Genomic DNA, 11,178 nt, shown 5'->3' with positions numbered 1-11,178 from the left:
AGAAGGTCAAGACGCTACCTTTCACCCAGCAGTACAAGGAGAACACATACGAAGGACACAGGGTGGGAAGGTTGTATAGCAGGGGTCTCCAATGTCTTTCAGGCCAATGACCCCTTAGCTAACATAGAGACAAAGAAAGGACCCCCACTACATGTTTCATATAAATGTGTTGCATGCAGATTAACACGACTCATATATGGGCATAAAAAGGATGTCACGTGACACTCAGGAATCACTGAAAAAATTCAAAGAGAATGACAACACTGCATTTGATGACATATTGGAAAAAGTAATCTCAACAAGTTTTGATTGATTGATTGAAGACTTTATTAGAAGTTTGCATAGGAAAAGGTACAGTTTCATGACGGTACGGTTCACTGGTACAAGGTCTACTAAAAGGAGATCCATGAAAAGACTAAGCTTATTTCCACAGGAAACCATTTAAGTATCTCATATAACATTGAATGACAGACGAATAGAACACAGTACTATGCAGTAGATATGTAAAGAAAAAAAATGATAGAACAAAAAAAGAAAACAGTAAGTCTAAACAAACAGTAAGTATATACAAAGAAGGGGCAGGGGAGGGTAGGGTTGGGCTAGGTTAGTTTTTTTTACCAGTTGCGAACGGCTGCTGCCTGTAAGTGGTTTTTCAGGGCAATTTTAAAGGATGCTAGTGATCCACACTCCTTTATGGCCTTCGGTAAGGCTTTCCACATTTTGGTGGTATAGCAGAAAAACGAGTTTGATCCTTTATTGGTTTTGACTCTGGGTTGGAAGTGATCTGTAGCGCTGCCTCTGGTGTTGTAATTATGGACATCCTTAATGTTTATAAAGTATTTTGACAGGTCCATATCATGTCTTCATAAACAAAGTCAAGGTGACAACATACCAAAATGAGAAACAAATGAACCACACAGTACTGAAAATCAACTGCTGCTCTGGAACACATGGGTAGTGTTCCAGACATCTAGGCTGGTAATCCAGCTTTTTTTTTTTCACAGGTTCAAGTCCTGACTTGCGACCTCAAGTCCCCATCTCTCTCCCCATTTCCTGTCAGCCTACTGTCAATAAAAAGCAGAAAAAGACCCAAAATACTGTCCAGATGGCAAAGGCATGGCCCATATCTGTGTGGCTGGTTCAGATATGGATCTCCATGTATGGGCATAACATATATTGTATGTATATGGATACATATTATTATTAATAAAGGATAAAATAAAATAAAAAGTCCATATATGGTAATTCCCAGAAAAAGAAAAAAAAACTTTTATGCCCATACACGGAGATTTCTGATGTCATAAATCCCAGGCCGAAAATGAGAATGTTAGGGTACCCCCTTATGCTAATATATGGAGATCCACAGGCATCAAACCAAGGCCTTAACTCACCAAGGCCCTGCTTGGCATTACTTACGTACGTTTTATGCCCATATATGGAGATTCCTATATTGTCAATATTAAGGATATTATGTTATCAATATTAAGGACATATATGGGAATGCCCATATTTGGGAATGTCCATATATGGGCATGTTTTGACATAACATAACTATCATGAAGGGGTATCCATATATGAGTAACTGGTCCCATATACATCACTGGCCAGACCTCGCCCTTTCGCATGTCACCCTGAGGTCGCAAGTCACCCTGAGGTGTCTTACTAGTAGTTTTATTGTCTACAAATGTTTCTCTTGCTGTTGGTTAGTCATGGCTGCCACTTCCCACCTGATGTCATGTGGGAGTTCTGACTTCCCCAGGTTGTACTGAATAACTGCTACCTTGCACAACGTCTTGAGACTAGGACTCAAGTCTAAGATGTACAGGTCATAATCATAGAGGATGATACGATCTCCCACCATGCAACAGCACATCCAAGACGTCCTTGTGCACGGGCCTGTTCCCTTGGGCTCAACCTTCTTCCAGCAGAAGGTTTCTGGACTGAATCTCCACAGATCATTCAAGTCCTGGCCAAGGAAGTGGCCACCAAATATGTACAGCTCTCCATTGTGGGCAAAGGATGAATGACCCCGGCGTCCATCTGGAAGAAGATGTGCAGAGGGGGTGCTCAGCCAGTAGTTGGTCTCTGTGTCAAACACTCTGATGCTGTTGTGCTGGTTCCACTGGTGCCCACAGCCCCCAAATACAAACATCTTTGTCCCGATTTTGGTGGCAGAGTGATGTGATGAAACAGGCGGTGGTGTGCCTCTGGTGTTAAGTAAAGACCAGGCCATTGTGGTGGTGTCCAACTTGTAGATGTCATTGTATGGTTGCTTCTGGTTGTTGTCTCCTCCATGGATATACATTACCTTCCCAAAGACACAGGCTGAGTGGTAGCTCCTCCCCCCTGGAACTGTGCCAGAAACCCTGGGTTTGAACCATGTGTGGGTGTGGATCTTAAAGGCATAAAGCACGTTGCAGTACTTCAATGGGGAAACATGATCTCCTCCCCAGATGAAGCTGATCTCTTCTATCAACACAGCTGTGTGGCCCCTGCGACTGGCGGGTACCTCAAGGTGATGTTCTCCTGTTTCAGTTGTCACAGAGGTCACCTTCGTCCAGCGTAAAGACATTGTGTTGAAGATGTTCACATCAATCGTATTCCTACCATTCATGTTGTCATCCGCTCCAAAGGAGTACAGCTTGTTGTCCACGACAACAGCAGCATGACGAGCGTATCTATATGGTGCTTTGTTGAGATGAGCGGTCCAGTGAAACATCTGTCACAGTTCTTGCAGTTCTGTAGACTAAACCACCGTGGATGAAAGTGGATTAACTCAGCCTTGTTCTGTAAAAGAGTGCAGTTGTAATGTGCGTGCGATCACTTATATGGGAACAGAACACAAAACATACATCATGTTACGTTTAGCCAATCAATGAAGCCAACATCAGGGATCTCCATTGTGGATATTTGTTCATTGTGGGCTCGCTGAAAGGTGAGACCAGTATGTTATACCAAAACTTTATATACCAAGTTTATTCTCCTCAAAAGAACTACCTACAGTACAAAGGCAGGGCCTTTAGCCAATGAGGAGCAGCGTTCTTGGTGACATCACCACCAACAAGTGCAACCTGATATAAATAACAACAACACCCGCATGAAATCTTTTGTAGTAGGTTCTCCCAAATCTTTATATAGGGCAGGGGTGGGCAACTTTGATGATGGTGAGGGCCACTATATTTCCACCTTCACTCCAGAGGGCCACATATTGCGTCATATTGTGTCCTACGTCATTCTAGTATCTCATACAAAAGAAGCAAAAATAGCAGATCTACAAGCGCTGCGATGCGTTTTGAACTTGTAGATCTGCTATTTTTGCTTCTTTTGAATTGGAATCCTGAATAATTTTTTTGTTATTTTTTCATTGGAATCCTGAAATGTAACATTTCAAACGCATTTACGGTAGTTATATACTCATGTTAACTTTATGAACTTAAATACAAATACATTGAACATAAGCTGACAGAATTAAAGCGGGTCATGTTTGGAATTGTAACCGCTGAAATCAATAACATCAGTATTCCAGTATTAACCTGTGGGCCGCGTTAAGTGAAGGTGGGGGCCGCATGTGGCCCCCGGGCCGCCAGTTGCCCATGTATGATATTATAATAGGGGATCTGGGGGATTGAATGTAGGAGAAGTAATGTTGGAGTGCCCGGTTACACCAATTGACATTTTTGCCATATTCCTCCAAATATTATATTCCTGAAATCTTAGATCAAGTCATGAAAAAAACAATAAAGTATGCAAATAACTTGTTTATCTTTTAATTTGTTCCTATTTTTCCATGACATTATATTATGACATAGTCTGTTTCATGACAGAGTAATGTAAATATGAACATTTAGTTTTTTTTATTCCACTATCATTTTTCTGACAGCACAATATAGCATTATCGTTTGGACACCATAAGCAGTTGATGCCATAGTATATTGGTCCTCTTACAGAGCCTGACTCTCTAGTGTGGAAAAAGTACAGTAAGCATAAACAATAATTTGTTTATTAGACTCTTGGTTGTCTTACAGTCAACGCTATGGCAAGACAGATTCCCTCCTTTTCAGACTCTGTTCTTAATGTCAAACCAAAATTTCATATAAATAAATACATACAGACTATTAACTGTAGCTCTACTGTACATCTCACCCACAGTGTGTCATCACATGCCACGGAGGGATGAGAGCAACGACTATTTCCCTGCTTTTGGGTTGCAATAGTACTGATTAATTTAATGACATTGAAAATGTACATCATTTTGGCCCTTCACAGTAGAAGAGACACTACTGGCGTACAGCATTCAGGTATATTACACATTGAGGGCGGTACAGCAGTCGACTGTAGCTTCATTCAGAGACACTTGACATCCATTGACCTGACGGATTGATGGTTCTGTCCAACAATTGGCGGCGAGAAGAATTACAGCGGCCTGAATTACCCCTTCAAGTAAAGATACTACCATGCCAAATAGCAGTAACTGTGATGACTAAAACTTGTTGTTTACTGTATGTCTTCCATTCGAATCATAACCCAAACAGTTTAAATAGTTATGGCTTCTCGTCTTTGTGGAGCAGAGTTTTAAACAAATCCTGATACTGGACAGTGAAATCATTACTTTGCTGGTATGGTACAATAACACAAAGAGCACAAGATCTGTTTAAAAGAGCGTAGATCTGTTTACATTCCCATCATGTGTCTTGTAATGCCTGTAGTTAATTGCATTAATGTGTTTCCCTCAGGCTTAACATTTAAGCCAGACGCAGATCACGTTAAAGTCTCTGAACTTTCATACAGGTGTTTTCCATTAGGGCTGTGTGGGAGTGTGCACAAACTCGGTTTGATTGACAGCTCCCTCACAACCCTGTTAGTTTTGTTGCACCTCTAAGGGAAGGACAATCTACCTCATCATTCCCCTAGGCTACGCCATAGGTTTTTGTGACATCATAAAATTGTCAGAATACAGGTTCACCCAGGTTTAACCTGACTAAACTCAAAAGGTTTGCGTCCCATTCACTTCCATTCTATTCGAGTGAAGGGGTCGAGATTGAGGGCGCTTGGCACATCGCGTGCCGTCACTCTACATGACGACATGACGGTTTGACGCGTTGTCGTGCGTTGGCTACTCCCCTTCAGTCGTGCATGTGACTACACTAAGAGTAAATGAAAACACCTGTCATTGTTCAGAGCCTTTAAATGCACTGCTATGTTAAAGTGACAGCTTGGATCAGTCATCAGTGTGGATACCAGCATCACTGGGTAAGGGTCAGTTCACTTCAAGTTCAAATGAAACAGGCTAGGGTCACAAACAGGAATGCAGGTTGGAGCCCAGCATGTTTGCTTGACCAAGACATGAAACCAGCTCAGCTAAATTAATAGTGTCTTTTAATTATTTTACATTATTATTGTTATTTAAAAAAAACTAAAACCCACTTCTTTACACCTGTAAACATGTGATATGACAATAAAGCTGACTCTCATTCAGAATCATCCATAACTTGACAATGAGCTGGTGTGGGACAAACAAAACACAGCAGAATGTGGTTTAAAGGGCCTTGAGATTCGATTGAATTTGTAATGAACTGCCCCGGAGCAACCAGTATTGTCTCACATTAAAACAATAAAACATGTACAGTAGATGATATTCACATCTAACCCGCTGCTGCTAACTTCTCTCCTGTCTTCTTGTTCTCTCCTGTATAGACTGACTCTCCTTCTCTCCTCTGTTCTTTCTTCAGCAGTTTACACTTCATTATGTATTGGAACTAAAGGCATTCTTTATGACGACACAATGGCATTCCCCCATTGACTTCCATCTTAAATTCATTATTTTACACAAGTCAACATGTGTAATATTTGCTGGGGCAGCTGTTTTGGGTAAATGTGGGTTTGTATTGACCCCTTTATCGAGTGATTGATTGAAGACTTTACGACAAGTTTCATGACAGTACAGTTCACTGGTACAAGCTCAACTAAAAGGAGCTTTATTTATTGAATGAATTATTTCCCTGTCTCCACACCAGGCCCAACTGTGCCGCCACTGACTGATAAATTGCGACCGTCGGGTCGCAGTTACTATCGAAACCTCGACCGGCTGTCTGTCTGTCCGTCACACTTTTGCCCTGCTCATATCTCTGCAACCGCTGCCCCGATCCGTGCCAAATTTGGCACACACAGTCCTTGCCTGCCAAACTACGATTCTCACATGGCCCTCCTCTTCTAGCGCCACCATGAGGCCAAAACTCATTCTGGACACTGCTCCTACAAATCTTGCCCTAAAATCACACAAATCGGTACACACTTGCTCTACGCTCATGTCATCAACATGGATCTGTCCCATGTAGCGCCACCTTCAGGCCGATTTTTTTAAACCCATTTTTGGACACTACTCCTACAGATTTTGGCCTAAAATCACGCAAATCGCTACGCAGTCAGTATATACTAGGGAGTCTTACTGGTTTAATTATTTATTTCCCGACTATGTTTCCGAGACTGATTATTTATTTCCCGACTATGTTTACCGAGACTGATTATTTATTTATTTATTTATTTCCTGACTGTTTCCGAGACTGATTATTTATGTAATTAATTATTTATTTATTTCCGCCCCTGGACTCCGCCCCCCCCCCAGGCGTCTGCCTATCGATCGGCTGGGCTTTAAAGAGCCATAACTCCGGTTTGCAGCGTGCTACCGTCTCCAAACTCGCTTTCTGGCTTCTCGTGTTACTGGTATTAAATACCACATACAAGCTCCCGGAAGCTCCATCCAACTTCTGCGCAATGCATTATGGGATGTTGGAAAGTTGTGGATACTAGCAACAGAGTATTTAAATAAATAAATAAATATATAATGAATGAACGCACACATGAATAAATAAATAAATAAACAAAGAAAGTGTGTGTGTGTGTGTGTGTGTGTGTGTGTGTGTGTGTGTGTGTGTGTGTGTGTGTGTGTGTGTGCATGCATGCATGCGTAATTACTGCCTCCTCGTTAAGAACCCCACACATTTAGGCAAATTCTTTCTTTCTTTCTTCCTTCCTTCCTTCCTTCCTTCCTTCCTTCCTTCCTTCCTGTAAATGAGGCCGCATGACAAGCGTTCTCGTCACCGCGCTGACGGGGTAATTACACGCAAATACAAGGGGTGGAGCTCACAACGCGTCGCATCAAGACGCGTTGTGAGCTTGTAGATCTGCTATTAACGAGTGGGCGTGGTTTCAACAAGAGGGAGGACTCTGACTTAACGAGTGGGCCTAACGTAATGAGTTTTGTGGGCGTCGCACGCATTAATTATGTAAATTAAGCCGACTTATGCAAATGGGGGGGCGGGGCATGGTTTGGAAATGCGTGTGGGCGTGGTGCGTGCATGCGTGTGCGCCTCAATTAATTAATTAATTAATTAATTAACTGCCTCCTCGTTAAGAACCCCGTAAATTTAGGCAAATTCATTTTCTTTCTTTCTTTCTTTCTTTCTTTCTTTCTTTCTTTCTTTCTTTCTTTCTTTCTTTCTTTCTTTCTTTCTTTCTTTCTTTCTTTCTTTCTTTCTTCCTTCCTTCCTTCCTTCTAAATAAATACATAATTAAATAGCGGGGGTCCCCGAGGGTGTCATCGCGTGCGGGGCGGCGAGCCTGATTATTATGTAAATGAGGCTGCATTAATTATGTAAATGAGGTCGGGGTGTGGTCTGCATTAATTATGTAAATGAGGCTGTTAAGTGGCGTTTCCCAGCGCGTAAAAAATTTAGACGACCGTATGTAAATGAAGGGGAGGAGCTTAGTCGACATATGCAAATTGGGGGCGGGGCATGGTTTGGAAATGCGTTTGGGTATGGTTCGCATACATTATGCCCGCATACAATATGCTAATGAGGGCGTTAAGGTGGGTTTCCCAGCGCGTAAAAAATGCAGACGACCGTATGTAAATGAAGGGGAGGAGCTTAGTCGACTTATGAAAATTGGGGGCGGTGCATGGTTTGGAAATGTGTGTGGGTGTGGTTCGCATAAATTATGCTAATGAGGCTGTTAAGTGGCGTTTCCCAGCGCGTAAAATATGCAGACGACCGTATGTAAATGAAGGGGAGGAGCATAGGCGACGTATGCAAATTGGGGGCGGGGCATGGTTTGGAAATGCGTGTGGGCGTGGTTTGCAGACATTATGCTCGCATACATTATGCTAATAAGGGCGTTAAGGTGGGTTTCCCAGCGCGTAAAAAATGCAGACGACCGTATGTAAATGAAGGGGAGGAGCTTAGTCGACGTATGAAAATTGGGGGCGGTGCATGGTTTGGAAATGTGTGTGGGTGTGGTTCGCATAAATTATGCTAATGAGGCTGTTAAGTGGCGTTTCCCAGTGCGTAAAAAATGCAGACGACCGTATGTAAATGAAGGGGAGGAGCTTAGTCGACGTATGAAAATTGGGGCTGGAGCATGGTTTGGAAATGCGTGTGGGCGTGTTGCGCATACATTATGCTTGCATACATTATGCTAATGAGGGCGTTAAGGTGGGTTTCCCAGGGCTTAAAAAATACAGATGACCGTAGTTAGCATTCGTTCCACGAACGCATTCATTCAATGAATGAATGAATAAATAAATAAAGTGCACGTGCACACACGTGTGTGCGTGCGTGCGTGCGTGCGTGCGTGCGTGCGTGCGTGCGTGCGTGCGAGCGAACGCGCGTGCGTGCACGCACGCACGCACGCACGCACGCACGCACACACGCACGCACGCACGCACACTTTATTATTTATTCATTCATTCACGCACGCACACACGCATGCACACTTTATTTTTTAATTAATTCATGAATACAGCCTGCGATATGCGTGAAATCTTGCAAGCACATTCCCACTAGGTCAAGGAACAGATGCCTCCCTTCTCACATTGGCCTGTTATAGCGCCACCAGCGGGTCAACTTTTGCATAACACATTTTTGGAACAAAATGCCTCAAATCATGCATGCAGCTAATTTCAGTAACGTCAAAGAGAGCACTGCCTGCGATCTTGACATTTTGTACTTTTATAGACATTGTTTTCTGGCTTGAAGCGAGCCCACAATTGTTTCGAAGGAACAATATTTTCTAGTTTCCATATGATATGCACATGTATGTCCAAAATTTTTATTTATTTAAACTAGTCAAAACAGCCGATCTACAAGCACACAACGCCTAGCGGTGCGAGGCGTTGTGTGCTTGTAGATCTGCTGTTTTCACTACTTTTTGTGCAAACAGTAAAATTTTTACTTTTGTGCAAACAGTTTCATTTTTTCCTAATGGCCCGGCCTGGACCGACCGATAATGAACCGGCCGTTCGGGAGTTGTCCCGCTTTTCCCAATGGCCAGCACGTCCCTGATTGAGTTACATCCCATAGATTTCAGCGGGTGATGGATAGAGAATGGCATGGCCCCTCAGTCCAGGGGTGTTGTCCTCTCTCCTGTTGGGAGGAGCCAGGTTTAAAGATGGAGAGAGGAGCCTTGGCTCACCGTCCTCTATAGGTCAGTCTGTGTAAGTGCAGTTTTCCTCTCTCCGATTTGCCGACTTGAGTTTCAGGTGCCCGTCTTCTCGTTGGCCAGCCAGCACGGTACGTCCCCACACCTGTAGGATCAATTAACATTTCAGTCAGTACATCACTTGTAGGATCAATTTCCATTTCAGTCAATACATCACTTTCTATCCACTAGTTTCCCAACAAGCTTTACTGGGGGTGTGTTAACGTGGGCTACACGTCCTCCTCCACACAGCTGATTCAAATTAACAAGCACCATGTAATGACCATGCAAGAGATTCAGGTGTCACAGCATAGACATAAAAAGGTAGACGCCTCCTTCGGCTCTGGGGCGTCCGTCTTGGAGGATAGGCAACTTTTCCAAGACTGCATGGCTGCAGGCGTGGACGCCAAAATGCTAACCCATTTAGAAGCCCGATCTAAAGCTATTTCAGCCGCAAAAAACTTTCTCTTTGGGTCTGGGAACACAATCCGGAGAAAATCCTGTCTAAAGATGTGATTTATTATTGGAGTGGGCGGCGCGATGCGGCCGTTAGCGCGAATACGGCCCGTGGATGGCCGAGTCTAAGTCCCGGCCATGGATGGACGTCTAGACCGGGGCTTCGTTGAGGCCTCCGATTAAATAATTCATTTTATTAAATATCCCGGACATGTTCGGGATAGGCACCCTGGAATACGTCCCGGTACCGGTACCGGTACAGAGTTTTTTTTTGGGGGGCTCTAAACTTTATTTTAAACCATTTTCAATGGAATAAATCGTCGGAGCATCTAGCGTCTCTCGTTGGTGAGCGCTGGGCGAGCCGGGACCACCCACGTAGCAGCTCGGGGTAAGTAAAATAGCAAATAAAAAATTGTTTTGGATTGAAATATCCCGAACATGTTCGGGATAGGCACTTAAAGAGTTAAGAGCTACAATCAATTTTAGTTTTTTCGCTGGGGAATGTAAACAGACCCGCATCGCATGACGTAACGTCCGTTAAACGCAGCTCTACCGATAGAAATCTTGGAACCAACCGGAAGGCATATTGTCTACGGGGTGGGTCACCACCCACCACGTGCCCCAAGCCTACAGCCCTGATTGGTTAGCCCTTTCTGAGGGCTGTGAAGGGCCAGACTAAGCTTAGTCATTGAGACAATTATAGAGCAGAACCGTAGGCTATCAAGGTATGGGGTCAAGCAAGCGGCGAAAATATCCGATCTACAAATTAAAAAAGAAAGAGCATAGTTTTGTGGCGTGAGCTTAATTCGGACTTTATTTAATTTGTTTTGAAGGTATTAGGGTGACTTGAACACCATCAGTTCCTGTTGAGATTTATTTCATGTTCTTAGATGAAAGGGACACAGACTGGACAGTCTGTTAAAATGGGTGCTATGACACCAGGTAGAACAGGTATTGGATAAAAGGGTGGGGCATGCACTCCCTATTTTTGTTCCAAACTTGCATTGTTCCCAAGTAGACTGGTGCCCGATGGGCACAGGTCTACTTAGTGTGGTTGCTACAGGCGACACACTATTGTATTCCGTCTGAGGTGTTTCTCCCAGCAAAGTGAACCTGTTTTTTGTAAACTTTCTGAGTAATGTTATCCCGGGTGGCTGCACAACAGAAAAGTGAAGCTAATGGTCATGCTCACTTGACATCACATGTGCGCCTGCTGACCTATTGGTCCAGGCACATACAACATAGGCT

The sequence above is a fragment of the Nannobrachium achirus genome, assembly GCF_963921795.1.
Source record: "Nannobrachium achirus genome assembly, chromosome: 11".
Lineage (NCBI taxonomy): Eukaryota > Metazoa > Chordata > Actinopteri > Myctophiformes > Myctophidae > Nannobrachium > Nannobrachium achirus.
The sequence above is the reverse complement of the archived record's forward strand: the minus strand, read 5'-3'. Positions refer to the sequence as shown.